Source organism: Sus scrofa, chromosome X (genome assembly GCF_000003025.6).
Source record: "Sus scrofa isolate TJ Tabasco breed Duroc chromosome X, Sscrofa11.1, whole genome shotgun sequence".
In the NCBI taxonomy this organism is placed as follows: Eukaryota; Metazoa; Chordata; class Mammalia; order Artiodactyla; family Suidae; genus Sus; species Sus scrofa.
The window spans coordinates 31038091-31055000 of NC_010461.5; positions in this window are offsets into that span (position 1 = coordinate 31038091).

Below are 16910 nucleotides of genomic sequence, written 5' to 3' on the forward strand. Positions count from 1 at the left end.
CTGAAGCCTGCCCTGCCTGATCCAGTTTAACACCCACTGCAAAATAAACTGCTGCAGCCCACTAAGGTCAGAGCCTCACATGACATAAGCATCGAAACCTAATGCCTCCCACCCTGGCTATGCCAGAAGCCTGATTTTTTTCTGCCCTCAAATATCAGGTAAAGATTTCTAGCCAAAGATCCAAGATATTAAGATACTAACTGACCAATGAATAGCATCCTTATTCCCTGCACCAAAGTTAGAAACTAGTTATGATACAGGCAAAAAAAAGCAAAAGGAGATTAATCAAAATACAGTTTTATTACTGATAAGGTTCAATTGGTGGCACCTGCAGAGGGACTCCTAAACTCTTTGTGAATTAGATGAACTTAACCTTAAAGTATCATCAAGTAGCTCAGATATGGTAGAGCCAAGCATACACACAATCCTGATGGAAGTGAAACTATAAAACTCCTAGAAGAAAATATAGAAGGAAAGCTCCTTGACATTGGTCATGGAATGGTTTTTGGGGACCTGTCACGAAAAGCACAGGTAAAAAAAGCAAAAATAAACAAGTGAGGCTGTGTCATAACTATTAAAGTTTCTGCACAGCAAAGGATACAACAATAAACAAAAGGCAACATACAGAATGGGAGAAAATATTTGCAAACCACATTTCTGATAAGGAGTTAATATCAAAAATATATAAGGAATTCTTATAACTCAACAGTAAACAAACTAACAAAAAAAAAAAAAAAACAGCCCCAGTTAAAACATGGGCAAAGAACCTGAATAGACATTTTCCCAAAGACATACAAGTAGTCAAGAACTATAATAACAGGTGTTCAACTTAATTAATCATCAGGGAACCCCAAGTCAAAACCACAATAAAATAGTTGACTTATACCTGTTAGGATCATCATCACTAAAAGGACAAGAAATAACAAGTGTTAGTGAAGCTATAGAGAGAAGGGAACCCTTGTACACTGGGGGTGGGAATGTAAATTGGTATATCCATTATGGAGAATGGTATGGAGGCTCCTCAAAAAATTAAAATAGAGCTGCTGTATGATCCAGCAATCCCACTGGAAATGAAATCACAATCTTGAAGAGATAGCTACATTCCAAAGGAAATAAAATCACTATCTTGAAGAGATATTTACATTCCTATGGTCCTTGTGGCATTATTCTCAATAGCCAATATATGGTAAAAATGTAAATATTCATCAATAGATGAATGAATAAAGAAAATGTGTTGTATACATACAATAGAATATTAGCCATAAAAAGACACCATGGATAAACCTGGGGCACATTATGCAAACTGAAATAAGCCGGATGGAGAAAGATGACAAATACTGTATGATATCACTTATATGTGGTATCTTTTTTAAAGTTGAACTCATAATAACGGAGAGTACAATGGTGATTACCAGAGGCGGAACCTGGGGCTTAGGGGGAAAAGGGGAGGTGAAAAAAAGAAAGTACAATGGTAGTTTCCAGGCACTGGGAGGAGGGTTATGGGAAGTTACTGTTTAATGGGTACAGGGTTTTAGTTTTGCAAGATTACAATACTTTAGGAGATTGATGGTAGTGATGGTTGTGCAACCGTATGAATATACTGAATTCCACAGAACAATATACTTAAAATGGTTAAGATAGTTATTTTACCATAATAAAAAATCGGAAAAAATAAGAAAGTACTGTAAACTTAAAAGTTCTCAGGTAACATTCTGATTTTACATTTATTACAAAATACATTTTTCTGACTGTTAATTACATTTGTAAGTGCACTCAGATAACTATCAACCTTACCTGTCGAGAGCATGAATACCACTTAAAATGTCGCTATGGAGAGAAAAGAAACTGGTAAATTAAAAATCTTCAGAAATCATTTTAAAGGGGGTAAAAGTATCCTATTTGGGATTAAATTGCATGAAATTTAATGAATAAAAAAACATTTATTAGAATAATACATTTAGAAAATTGGACATTTGGTTAAGTGTCTTGCAGAAAATTGATATTTGGCCAATAAACCTCAAACCCCTACCCACCCCTTTAGCTCAGTATTTCAGCAATACTCACCTCTGCCACCGAACAGACCCAGCTCCTGTTTGCTTTTTCCTCTGAAATTTTCTTTCTCTGTTTTTACCTGAAAATTTGCTATGCATCTTTCAAGTCATAGTGAGTTACTCAGAGCCTGTAATTTTAATTTTTAAGTATGAGAAGTGAACATAATAAATGTTAAAATATCTTTTTTTTTTTTCCTTTCTGAGGCTGCACGTATGGCATATGGAAGTTCATGTGGCATATGGAAGTTCCCCCGGCTATGGGTCAAATCAGAGCTGCAGCTACCAGACTATGCCACAGCTGTGGCCAATACCAGATCCAGGCCACACCTCTGACCTATGAAGCTGTGGCAATGCTGGATCCTTAACCCACTGAGCAAGGCCAGGGATTGAACCCATATCGGCACGGAGACTATGTTGGGTTCTTTACCCATTGAGCCACAATGGGAACTCCTAAAATATCCTGAAGAATACTAACATGTATTGAATAAACAAGGATATATTTGCAGAATGTATAGTAAACTTTTAACATCTTTGCTCTATAAAAATATAAATATACTTAGAGTCATATAAATTTATAAGAAAGACTAAGTTCCTAAGTTTAAAAATGATTAAAAATAGGAAAGTAAATTAAAAGAATATGCAATTACTAATAAATAAGAAAACTATTCAATCTTGTGATTAATCCAAGATATATATATTAACAAATAATATATAAAATGCTAATGTTAGTGCCGATGAAAATACAATATGAAAGACATTTTTATGCACTGTAATGGAAATATAAGCAGCCGATAAAAGCAATTTGCTAATATGAATCAAGTGTCTTAAATATATCCTAACCTGTGATTCAGTTATTGACCTTCAAGAGTCTGTCCAATAAGAAAAATATAGAAGTGAACAGAGCATGAAAAATTGGAGATGGTCTCAATGGACACTCTTAAGAGTCAAAGCAAAATCTATATAAAAATTCAGTTTTCTGCCAATCTTATATTTTAGAACAAATGGAACAAAGGGATATTGGATAAACTTCACTCAGATTGCATTTTTTTGTATATGGGTCACCAATTATTCAAAATATTGTAATTGTTAATTATAGAAATTCTGACTGGTGGAACTTGAATTATTTTTTTAAAAAAGGACTTAACTGGCTCTAGTGGGTTTCTAGAGTGAATTCATGTATACTTTAAGGAAGTAGAGAAGATATTGGTTAGTTTTTCAACAGTCTGACAGCTTTTCTAGAAATCAATATCAAAATTTAAGAAGGTGAAGAATTTTCTATTCATCCCTTCTTAGTATCAATCTAAATGGTTAGATGGATTAATACTTTGTGGGCAAGAAGGAAAGCATTATGAATTCTAATTAATTTATGGGTTATATCAACGCATTGATACTTTATATGAATCCACTGCAGTTTATTCCAAATAGTTATTTTTGATTTTTTTTTAATTTTTATTTTTTAATTTAAATTTTTTTATTACTCAAATGAATTTATCACATCTGTAGTTGTATAATGATCATAACAATCCAAATTCACAGGATTTCCATCCCATAACCAAAACACATATCCCCAACCCCCAAACTGTCTCCTCCAGAGACCACAAGTTTTTCAATGTCTGTGAGTCAGCATCTGTTCTGCAAAGAATTCCGTCTGTCCTTTTTTCAGATTCCACATGTCAGTGAAAGCATTTGATGTTGGTGTCTCATTGTATGGCTGACTTCACTTAGCACGATAGTTTCTAGGTCCATCCATGTTGCTAAAAATGCCAGTCTTTCGTTCCTTTTAATGGCTGAGTAATATTCCATTGTGTATATGTACCACCTCTTCTTAGCCATGCCTCTGTCGATGGACATTTAGGTTGTTTCCATGTCTTGGCTATTGAAAATAGTGCTGCAATGAACATCAGAGTACATGTGTCTTTCTCTGGACAGATGCCCAGGAGTGGGATTGCTGGATCAAATGGTAGCTCTACGTTTAGTTTTCTGAGGAATCTCCATACTGCTTTCCACAGTGGTTGCAACAATTGACAATCCCACCAACAGTGTACAAGGGTTCCTTTTCCTCCACCCCCTCTCCAGCACTTATTGTTTGTAGACTTTTGGATGATGGCCATTCTGGCTGGTGTAAGGTGGTACCTCAGAGTGGTTTTGATTTGCATTTCTCTAATAATGAGTGATGTTGAACATCCTTTCATGTGCTTCTCGGCCATCTGTATGTCTTCTTTGGAGAACTGTTTGTTTAGACCTTCTGTCAGTTTTTTGATGGGGTTGTTTGTTTTTTTGGTATGGAGCTGCAGAAGTTGTTTATAAATTTTGGAGATTAATCCCTTGTCAGTCGATTCACTTGCAAAGATCTTCTCCCATTCTGTGGGTTGTCTTTTTGTGCTGTTTAGGGTTTCCTTTGCTGTGCAGAAACTTTGAAGTTTGATTAGGTCCCATTTTTTAATTTTTGTTTTTGTTGTCAATACCCTGAGAGGTGGATCTGAGAAGATGTTGCTGTCGTTTATATCAGAGAGTGTTTGGCCTCTGTTTTCCTCTAAGAGTTTTATAGTGTCTGGTCTTTCATCCATTTGGAGTTTATTTTTGTGCATGGTATTAGGGAGTGTTCTAATTTCATTCTTTTCCATGTGGCTGTCCAGTTTTCCCAGCACCACTTATTGAACAAGCTGTCCTTTCTCCATTGTATATTCTTGCCTCCTTTGTCATAGATGAGTTGGCTGTAGGTGCGTGGGTTTAATTCTGTGCATTCTATCATGTTCCACTGATCTATATGTCTGTCTTTGTGCCAGTACCATGTGGTTTTGATGATTGTTGCTTTGCAGTAGAGTCTGAAGGCAAGGAGCCTGCTTCCTCCAGCTCCATTTTTCTTTTTCAGGATGTCTTTGGCTATTCTGGGCCTTTTGTGCTTCCAAACAAACTTGAAAATATTTTGTTCAAGTTCGGTGAAAAATGTCCTTGGTGATTTGATAGGGATTACATCGAATCTGTATATTGCCATAGGTAGTATAGTCATTTTGATAATATTAACTTTTCCAATCCACGAGCATGGTATATCTTTCCACCTATTTGTGTCCTCTTTGATTTCTTTCATCAGTGTCTTATAGTTTTCAGAGTACAGGTCTTTTGTCTCTTTAGGTAGGTTTACTCCTAGGTATTTTATTCTTTTGGATGTGATGGTAAACAGGATTGCTTCCCTAATTTCCTTTTCTGCTCTTTCATTGTTAGTGTATAGAAATGCCATCGATTTCTGGGTATTGATTTTGTATCCTGCAACTTTGCCAAATTCATGGAAGAGCTCTAACAGTTTTCTGGTAGAGTCTTTAGGATTCTCTAGATATGATATAATGTCATCTGCAAATAGTGGAAGTTTTACTTCTTCCTTTCCAATTTGGATTCCTTTTCTTTCTTTTACTTCTCTGATTGCTGTGGCTAGGACTTCCAAAACTATGTTGAAGAGTAGTGGCAAGAATGGACATCCTTGTCTTGTTCCTGATCTCAGCGGGAATTCCTTCAGCTTTTCACTATTGAGAATGATGTTTGCTGTGAGTTTGTCATAGATGGCCTTTATTATGTTGAGGTAGGTTCCCACCATGCCCACTTTCTAAAGGGTTTTTATCAGAAATGGGTGTTGGATTTTGTCAAAGGCTTTTCCTGTGTCTATTGAGAGGATCATATGATTTTTCTTCTTCAGTTTATTACTGTGGTGTATCACACTGATTGATTTGTGGATATTGAAGAACCCCCGCATCCCTGGGATAAATCCCACTTGATCATGATGTACAATCCTCTTAATGTATTATTGGATGCGGTTTGCTAGTATTTTATCAAGTATTTTGGCATCTATGTTCATCAGTGAAATTGGCCTGTAGTTTTCTTTTTTTGTGATATCTTTGTCTGGTTGTACGAGGGTGATGGTGGCCTCGTAGAATGAGTTTGGGAGTGTCCCTTCCTCTGCAATTTTTTGAAGGAGTTTCAGAAGGAGAGGTGTTAGCTCCTCTCTAAATGTTTGATAGAATTTGCCTGTGAAGCCATCTGGTCCTGGACTTTTGTTTGTTGGATTTTTTTTTTATCGTAGTTTCAGTTTCAGTGCTTGTAATTGGTCCACTCATCTTTTCTAGTTCATCTTGGTTTAGTCTTGGAAGATTATACTTCTCTAAGAATTTGTCCATTTCTTCTAGGTTTTCCATATTATTGGTGTATAATTTCATATGGTAGTCTGTTATGATCCTTTGTATTTCTTTGATGTTTTTGTTACTTCTTTTTCACTTCTAATTTCATTGATTTGAGTCCTCTCTCTTTTTTGCTTGATAAGTCTGACTAGGGGTTTATCAATTTTGTTGGTCTTTTCAAAGAACCAGCTTTTTGTTTCATTGATCTTTCCTATGGTTTTCTTTGTTTCTATTTCATTGATTTCTGCTCTGATCTTTATGATTTCTTTCCTTCTACTAACTTTAGGTCTTGTCTGTTCTTCTCTCTCGAGCTGCTTTAGATGTAAGTTAGGTTGTTTATTTGAGCTTTTTGTTGTTTCCTGAGGTGGGCTTGTATTGCTATAAACTTTCCTCTTAGAACAGCTATTGCTGCATCCCATAGATTTTGGAGTGTTGTATCTTTGTTGTTATTTGCTTCTAGGTATTTTTTAATTTTCTCTTTGATTTCTTCAGTGATCCGTTGATTGTTTAGTAGCATGTTGTTGAGTCTCCACATCTTTGTGTTTTTTGCAATTTTCTTCTTGTTGTTGATTTCCAGTCATATAACGTTGTGGTCAGAAAAGATGCTTGATATGATTTCAATTTTCTTAAAGTTACCGAGGTTGGATTTGTAGCCCAAGATATGATCAACCTTAAAGAATGTTCCATGTGCACTTGAGAAGAATGTGTATTCTTTTGCTTTTGGATGAAATGTCCTATAAATATCTCTTAAGTACATCTGGATTAGTGCTTTATTCAGGGCCTTTGTTTCCCTATTGATTTTCTGTCTCGATAATCTGTCCATTGCTGTAAGTGGGGTGTTAATGTCCCCCACTATTATTGTGTTATTGTCGATTTCTCCTTTTAAGGTTGTTAGCAGTTGCCTTATATATTGTGGTGAACCTGTGTTGGGTGCGTAGATATTTAAAATTGTGATATTATCTTCTTGGATTGATCATTTGATCATTATGTAATGTCCTTCTTTGTCCCTTAAAATATTCTTCATTTTAAAGTCTATTTTGTCTGATATGAGTATTGCTACTCCACCTTTCTTTTGATCCCCATTTGCATGAAATATTTTCTTCCATCCTCTCATTTTCAATTTGTATGTGTCCATAGAAGTGAAGTGGGTCTCTTGAAGACAGCACATATATGGGTCTTGTTTTTGTATCCATCCAGCCAGTCTATGTCTTTTGGTTGGGGCATTTAGTCCATTAACATTTAAGGTAATTAATGATATGTATGTTCTTACTGCCATTTTATTAATTACTTTGGATTTGTTTTTGTTGCTCCTTTTTCTTTCTTTCTTCTCTTGTTCTTTTCTGCCTAGAGAAGTTCCTTTAGTATTTGTTGTAAGGCTGGTTTAGTGTTGCTGAATTCTCTCAGCTTTTGCTTATCTGTGAAGGTTTTGATTTCTCCTTCAAATCTGAATGAGAGCCTTGCTGGGTAAAGTAGTCTTGGTTGGAGGTTTTTTCATCACGTTCAGTATATCATGCCACTCCCTTCTGGCCTGCAGAGTTTCTGCTGAAAAATCTGCCGATAACCTTATTGGGGTTCCCTAGTATGTTATTTGTTTCTTTTCCCTAGCTGCTTTCAAGATTTTCTCTTTGTCTTTAATTTCGGTCAGTTTGATTAATATGTGTCTTGGGGTGTTCTTCCTTGGGTTTATTTTATGTGTACTCGTTGTGCTTCCTGGATTTGAGTGAGTGATTCCTTCCCCATGTTAGGGAAGCTTTTGGCTATTATCTCTTAGAATATTTATTCTGTCTCCTTCTCTCTCTCTTCTCCTTCTGGCACCCCTATAATACGGATATTGGTGCGTTTAACATTGTCCCAGAGTTCTCTGAGACTCTCTTCATTTGTTTTCAGTCTTTTTTCTCTTTTCTGTACTGCATCCATAATTTCCACTAATCTGTCCTCCACCTCTCTTATTCGTTTTTCTGCCTCCTGTATTCTGCTGTTGGATGTGTCTAGTGAATTTTTTATTTCAGTTATTGTATTTTGCATCTCTTCTTGTTTAAGTTTTATATCTTGTATCTCTTTGCCCAGTGTTTCCTGTAAGTTATCCATCTTTGCCTCCAGTTTATTCCAGTGTCCTGCATCATCTTCAGCATCAACAATCTGAAGTCTTTTCCTGGAGGCTGAGAATCTCCTTCTCACTTAGCAGTTTTTCTGGGTTTTTTCCTTTCTCCCTCATCTGAGTTATAGTTCTCTGTCTTTTCATGTTTATAGGTTTTTGGTGTGTTGAACTTTTTACAGATAATAAATAGAGTTGTAGCCTCTCTTAGTTCTGGTGTCTGTCCCCCTTGTGGCTGAAGTCTGTATGGGGGCTTGCTGTAGGCTTCCTGATGGTGGGGGCTGATGTCTGCCCCCTGGTAGGTGGAGCCGATTCTAATCCCTCTGGTGGGTGGGGCTTAGTCTCTGGATGGGATTAGAGGCAGCTGTGTGCCTGAGGGGTCTTTAGGTACCCTGTTTACTGAGGGGTGGGGCTGTGATCCCACCTGGATTGTTGTTTGCCCTGGGGCTTCTCAGCACTGACTGACAGGTGGGGCCAGATTTTCCCAAAATGGCCACCTCCAGAGAAAGGCAGCTGCTGAATATTCCTGAGAGCTTTGCTTCCAATGTCCTTCCCTCCCAACAAGCCACATTCACCCCTGTTTTCCCAGGATGTCCTCCAAGAACTGCGGTCAGGTTTGACCCAGATTCCTATGGAGACTTTGCTTTGCCCTGGGACCCAGTGCACGTGAAAGTCAGTGTGCGCCTTTGAAGAATGGGGTCTCCATTTCCCCCAGTCCTGTGGAGCTCCTGCGCACAAGCCCCACTGGCCTTCAGTGCCAGATGCTCCAGGGGCTCTTTCTCCCAGTGCCAGATCCCCACACGTGAGAGTTTGATATGTGGCTCAGAACTCTCACTCCTGTAGGTGAGTCTCTGTGAACCAGTTAGTTTTCAGTCTGTGGAGCTTCCACCCAGGAGGTATGGAGTTGTTTATATCATGAAATTGCCCCTCCTACCTCTTGATGCGGCCTCCTCTTTTTCTTCTGGAGTAGGATATCTTTTTTAAGGTTTCCGGTCCATTTTGGTGAAGAGTGCTCAGTCTTTAGTTGTGAATTTTATTGTTTTTAGTAGAGAAGTTGTGCTCCAGTCCTTCTATTCTGGTTCTTTACCATCTTATGAGAGGGATCCTTGAGGGCAAAGATTGTCCTATCATATTTATATTGTCCCACAGTGTCTACCACCCTGTAGCTATCCCATGAACAACCAGATTAAAATCGAACACCTTCATTTACTAGCTATGTGCTCTTGGGCACATCTATACAACCTCTCTATCACCGAAATAGTTATTTTTCTATAGAAATAAAATACCTTGGATTTGGAAAAAGCTTAACATAATTACCCACATAGTTAATTGTATAGGCATACCCTAAGCCACAGAAAGATTGAGACAAACATGAAAGATATGTGATTCTTATTCCACAAACTTTGGTGGAAAATGTCCTTATTTTTGTAGAACTGAAATCTAACTTTGAGTCTGAATCCTACAGTGTTGCCTGTAAATTCAGTTAAACCAGTAAATTAAATTAATTCAATATTGAAAATTCCTAAAACCTTACCCCTTCCATGGCTGCTTCCAACAGAGCATTGCATGAAGTTCCAAGAAGAACTTATGGGAAAGTCTCTATTGGTCCACATCCTGAGATGCAGTTAGTACAATTAACATGGCCTCTTGGTGTTGAAGCTTCACTGTGTCTGGCACTTAGGATGCTTGAAGGTTGATAAAAACTGTAGCCAGGGAACAGGTATTATTTGCACCAGGTAGTCATTTTCCTTTAAGAGAAGCAATAATGCAGTTAATAAGTTTAACAATTTAGATAATTTATCATCCTCAATTTCCTTTTTGCGTCTGCCTTTGCTACTTTCAAAATTTTATTCTTTTTCCCTCTTTTCAAGGAGAGAAGTCTTTAGAAGACAAAAGCTAAGAAGGTTGTTGTGTTTCCTGTCTATACAAGCCTATCAGGAGTTAACACAAAAGATTGACTTTTACTACAATAGAGAGGGAGTAAAATATAAAGAAAAGAATGCATAAACTTACAACTCAATAACTTTAGCATTATTTTTATGAAAATTTTTGAATGCAGTATGTTTATTTTGTGCATTATCAACTTGAATAAAAATAATTCTTAGATAATTGAAAAATAATGAATATTTTCCTCAAAAAAATCAGTTCTTAGATTATGCATCAGAGAAATAGCAGTAGCTGTAGATCTGAAACACAGTATCTAATGAGTTGCCTAGAAGATTAAATGATGTGAAATGATCTCTGTATGCATATATAGTCCTTATTTCTGAAATGCTCACCCCTTCCATTTCATCTTATTTGCTCCCATGTTAGGACATTAAAATCATGGACTTTACATATTCATTTCTGTGACAACGTCTGTGACTGGCTTGCTCCATTCACTAATCAGTAAAATGCCACCTATTGTATCCCAAAGAGGATTAGTTAATTTGTTCCCTCTCCATTGCCACAGACTATGCCATTCACCCAAATCAGCCATTCTACAGTCAGTACCACTGATCACATGAGGGACTGGACCAGAGAAGGAGATGAAACAGAATAGGAGAGGAAAAATCTCTCAAAGCATCATGCATTTCCCATTAGTGAGGAGCTGTATTATCATTCAGAGGACATCGTTCCTTTTTGTCAGCTCCCAGTATAGATTGTTTGAGTCAATCCAAGGTATCTCAGTAGTATTCCAGAAAGAAAAAATGCTTCTGGAAGTAAAAATTTGTAATTCTGTTTTGAATTTTCTTTCTTTCTTTTTTCTTTTTAGGACCACACCCATGGCATGTGGAGGTTCCCAGGCTAGGGGTCTAATCAGAGCTATAGCTTCAGGCCTACGTCACAGTCATAGCAACACCTACACCACAGCTCATGGCAATGCCAAATCCTTACCCCACTGAGCGAGGCCAGGAATCAATCCTGCAACCTCATGGTTCCTAGTCGGATTCATTTCTGCTATGCCCTGACGGGAACTCCTGTTTTGAATTTTCTTTTATATTTATATCAGAACTCAGACACTTAATTGACAGAAATGATTCAGACTCTGGAGTTTGAGGTTACAGTAATTTACACAGTAGGAAAACCAAGAATCATGCTGTGAAACTTCTGGTTCAACAGTAGCAATGTTGGAATTCCTTTCCCATCGCTTCACAAAAAGGATAAATAGAATTCCATGTCCTTTACAATACCACAGAGCGAGTAATGCAAAACACCTGAAGTGTTCAGGGAGCGTACCTGCTGGGTCATTTTCACTCTCTGAGCCACACACAGATTTAAAAAAAAAATTAATTGAATGAAAGATTCTTTAAATCCTATAGTGATTTACAATTTTCAGAAGTTTCACACACATGATTTCATATAATTCCATAATAACCCCTTTCCTCTCCCTACCCTTGTATTGCCCCTCCCCACTTCCCTCTCCTCACTGATAGTCACTAGTTTGTTCTTTATATCTATGAGCCTGCTTCATTTTTGTTTTATTCACTAGTTTGTTGTGTTTTTTAGAGTCCGCATATAAGTGATTTCAGAGAATATCCGTCTTTTTCTTTCTGGCTTATTTCACTTAGTGTAATAATGCCCTCGAGGTCCATTCATGTAGCTACAAATGGCAAAATTGTATTCTTTTTATGGCTGAGTAGTATTCCATTATATGTGCGAATATATATCTTTTTTTTTTTTTTTTTTAAGGGCTGCACTTGTGGCATATGGAGGTTCTCAGGCTAGTGGTTGAATTGGAGCTACAGCTGCTGGCCTGTGCCACAGCCATAGAAACACCAGATCTGAGCCATGTCTGCAACCTATACCACAGCTCATAGCAATGCGGATCCTTAAGCCAACAAGCAAAGCCAGGGATCAAACCTGCATCCTCATGAATATTAGTCAGGTTCATTAACACTGAGCCACAATGAGACCTCTGTATATATCATATCTTCTTTATCCATTCATCTGTTGATGGACACTTAGGTTGTTTCCATACCTTGGCAACTGTAGATAATACTGCTATGAACATTGGAGCACTTGTATCTTTTCAAATTAGTGTTTTTATTTCTTTTCAATATATACTGAGGAGTAGAATTTCTGGGTCATATAGTAGTTCTATTCTTAGGTTTTTTTGAGAAACCTCCATACTGTTCACAATGGCTGTACCAATTTATATTCCCATCAACAGTGCACAGGGTTCTTTTTCTTCACATCCTTGCCAACATTCAGTGTGTTCTTTTTGATGATAGCTATGCTGCCTAATGTGAGGTAATATCTCATTGTGGTTTTGACTTTCATTTCCTTGATGATTAATGATATTGAGCATATTTTCACATGTCTGAGGACCATCTGCATGTCATTCTTGGAAAAATGTGAGAGTTCCCGTCGTGGCTCAGTGGTTAACGAATCTGACTAGGAACCATGAAGTTGCAGGTTTGATCCCTGGCCTCGTTCGGTAGGTTAAGGATCCGGCATTGCCATGAGCCATGGTGTGGGTTACACACGCGCCTTGGATCCTGCGTTGCTGTGGCTGTGGTGCAGGCCGGCGGCTACAGCTCTGATTAGACCCCTAGCCTGGGAACCTCCACATGCCACGGGTGCAGCGCTAGAAAAGACAGAAAGACAAAAAAAGAAAAAAAGAAAAAAAAAAAGAAAAATGTGTATTCAGTTCCTCTGCCCATGTTTTAATCAAGTTGTTTGGTTTTTGATTTGAGCTATATGAGCTGTATATGTATGTTGATATTAATACCTATTGGTCAAATCAATTGCAAATATCTTCTGTTCAGTAGATTGTGTTTTCATTTTGTCAATGGTTTCCTTTGCTGTGCAAAAGCTTTTAAGGTCATATATGACAAACCCACAGCTAACATTATAGTCAATGCTGAAAAGCTTGAAAGCATTCCCTCTAAGATCAGAAACAAGACAAGGATTTCCTCTCTTGACATTTTTATTCAACATAGTTTTGGAAGTCCTAGCCATGGAATCAGAGAAGAACAAGAAAAGAAATCCAAACTGGAAATGAAGAAGGAAAACTGGCACTATTTGCGGATAACATGGTACTATACATAAAAGAATTCCAAAGATGCTGCCAGAAAACTCATAGAGCTAATCAATGAATTCAGTAAAATTGCAGGATACAAAATTAATATACAGAAATCTGTTGCATTTCTACATGCTAACAATGAACTATTGGGAAGAAAAATTAAGGAAATAATCCCGTTGACTGTTGCATCAAAAAGAATAAAATACCTAACAATAAACATACCAAAGGAGGCAAAAGACCTATACCCTAAAAACTATAAGATGCTGATGAAAGAAATCAAAGGTAACACAAATAGATGGAAAGATATATTGTGTTTTTGGATTGGAAGAATTAAAATTGTCAAAATAACAATACTACCCAAGGTGATCTACAGATTCAGTGTAATTCCTGTCAAAATACCAATGGCATTTTTCCACAGAACTAGAACAAATTATTTTAAAATTTGTATGGAAACAGAAAAGACTCCAAATAGATAAAACAACCTTGAAAAAGAAGAATGGAGCTGGAGAAATCACACTCCCTGACTTGAGACTATTGTACAAAGCCATAGTAATCAAGACAGTATGGTACTGGTGCAAAAACACATATAGATCAATGGAATGGGATAGAGAGCTCAGAAATAAACCAATGTAATTATAGTCAATTAATCTATGACAAAGTAAGCAAGAATATACAATGGAGAAAAGACAATCTCTTCAATAAGTGCTGCTGGGAAAACTGGACAGCTACATGTAAAAAATGACATTAGAATATTCTCTAACACCATATAGCAAAACAAACTCAAAATGAATTAAAGACCTAAATATAAGACCAAATACTATACATCTCCTAGAGGAAAATGGAGGAAGAACAGTCTTTGATGTAGATTGCAAAAATGTTTTTTTGGATCCGTCTCCTAAAGCAAAGAAAACAAAAGCAAAAAATAACCAAACTTAAAAGCTTTCATACCCAGATTTTATTAAAAAACTCAAGTAGTTAAAAAATATACCTGGTTGTCATTTTTAGGGAGATTGACAAGAACCTCAGCTGAATCCTCAGAATAACTTAACTGTTTGAGAAAACTATCAGAATTGAATATTATCCAAACCACTTTATTCTCAATCTTCCAGTTCCTACTGGAAGATCCCCAAGTATCTCCTGAGAAATATGTACCTCGGGCTATTTATTATCACTGAGAACTACTATAGGCTTATGGCAGTTATTCTTTCTCAATTTATGGTCCCCATATTAGTACTGTTAAATATGTGCCTTATTCTCCTTAAAATTATGTAATACTTGTTAAATTAGATATTTAAATGCAGTGGAATGGAATCACTGCAAACAAACAAAAAATAAACAGCGACAACAAAAAAGAAAAACAAAAGCCCTGTTATTAATGTTGGTAGCAGCTTTTGTATCTTCTCTCAGACTGAATAGCTCCTGCACTAACAATTTCCAAGATGCTTCACCACTTGGCTGTATGCCTGTTCAGCTCCCCTGCACTTGCAGGATTCATCAGTGTCACCTTAAATTGCCCTCATGGTAGCCAGTGATAAATTGGGCAGGTACCATACACTGATGCTCTAATCATTGGAAGGAATACATGAAATCAATCCTGTGCTAAAATGGATGTTCTAGGAAATATTTTTCTATTCAAATTATAGCAATTAGAGGAAACCAGACAATTCTTTGGTTAGGTTATAAAAGCTGCAGTTAGTTTTAATATGCATGAAAGAAACACCTCTCACAAATAGACATTACAGTATAATAAATCATGTGACTTAATTCAGGACAGAGAGTGGTAGAAGGTTAGACTCTGAGGCAGTTTTCTTTTAGTCTTGATGATCACATGTTTAGGGCAAACTATCTTGCAGTTCTCAAAAATTATATGTCAATAAATAGGTTGTATACCTACTGCAACAATACAAAGGCATGATGCTTTTCAATGGAATGAAATATACATAAATACAGGAAAACTAATCGATTCTTACTCACGTAACACTCATATTTACATTAAAAATCTCTGGGTGATACTTGCAATTCTAATAAGTAATTAAAGGAAAAATGAAGCTTTACATCCAGAGTATAAGAATAGCAATCAGAGTTAAGCAAGCCAAGAGAGAGCCCTGGGGTTGTGTATTATTAAATGTCTGGTTCTATGTGATTAGAATAGATACATACAGTTATATTACTTGTTATTATAAAATGACAGCAGAGATTAGGAATTCGGGTTTTTTTTTTTTTTGGTTTTGTTTTTGTCTTTTGTCTTTTTAGGGCCACAAGAGGATCCCAGGCTAGGGGTTGAATCAGAGCTGTAGCTCTGATTTGTTAACCACTGAGCCACAATGGGAACTCCAGGGATTTGGCTTTATGGCAAAGGAAAATGCATCTCTAAAATTTAAGTCTGTTATGATTTTTCTTCAAATCTGTTAAATTTTATATAGCATAGAAAGTGAAATCATCTCCATTTTGCCCCTTTAAAAATCCGTCATCAACATCTCCATGTGCACCACTCTTGTTAAGAAGCTCTCCTAAAAAGAAAAAAAAAAAATTTGGAGTTCCCAAAGTGGCTCAGTGGTTAACAAACCCAGTAAGTATCCATAAGGATGTGGGTTCGATCCCTGGCCTTGCTCAGTGGGTTAAGGATCTGGCATTACCATGAGCTGTGGTGTAGGCTGCAGACCTACACCAGATCCAGCGTTGCTGTGGCTGTGGCAGCTGCAGCTCTGATTCGACCCCTAGCCTGGGAACCTCCATATGTGGCAGTTGTGGCCCTAAAAAGACAAAAGACAAAAAAAAAATATTCAACTTCCTTCAGTATTACAGCATCTTGGAGTTCCTGTCATGGCTCACAGGTTAATGAACCCAACTAGTATCCATGAGGACACGGGTTTGATCCCTGGCCTCGCCCAGTGGGTTAAGTATCCGGCATTGGCATGAGCTATGGTGTAGGTCACAGGTGTGGCTCAGATCCCTCAATGCTGTGGCTATGGCATAGGCCAGCAGCTGCAGCTCCAATTCGAATCCTAGCCTGGGAACCTCCATATACTACAGGTGAGGCCTTAAAAAGACCAAAAAAAAAAAAAAAAAATTACAGCATCTGCCAAAGAGCAAAAAGTTCCATCTAAAATGAATCAATGGTTCATGCCATTTCTTGTTTACTATGTAATTCATGCACTTGGAAGGGACTGAATATAGAAGAATATGTGTTGAACTTTGTCTCTTTCAATTAGCATTTGAAATTTGAGGGATTATAAAAGTAAATATTCTTCTATGTATCTCTCTCCTCAAAAAAAATGTATAAGAAGAAACTAAATTTATAATCTTCCCTTTCAAACTTCTTCATCTCTGTTTCTGTAAAGCATGGAGCTATAATTTTGTTGATTATACAAGGTCAGGAGCACAAAGTCATCTTTCATGTTTCAGATTGTTCATATACTAGCATGTGGGGATATAAAGTATCAGAGAAAACCACACTTTGGTAGTCAGCCACCAAAATGTCCCTCAACCATTCTCTCCTCCTGGCATTCATACCCTTGTGTACTGCCCTCTCACTTTGCATTAGAGCTATGTGAGCTATCCTATGTGACCATTAGAATATTATAAAAGTG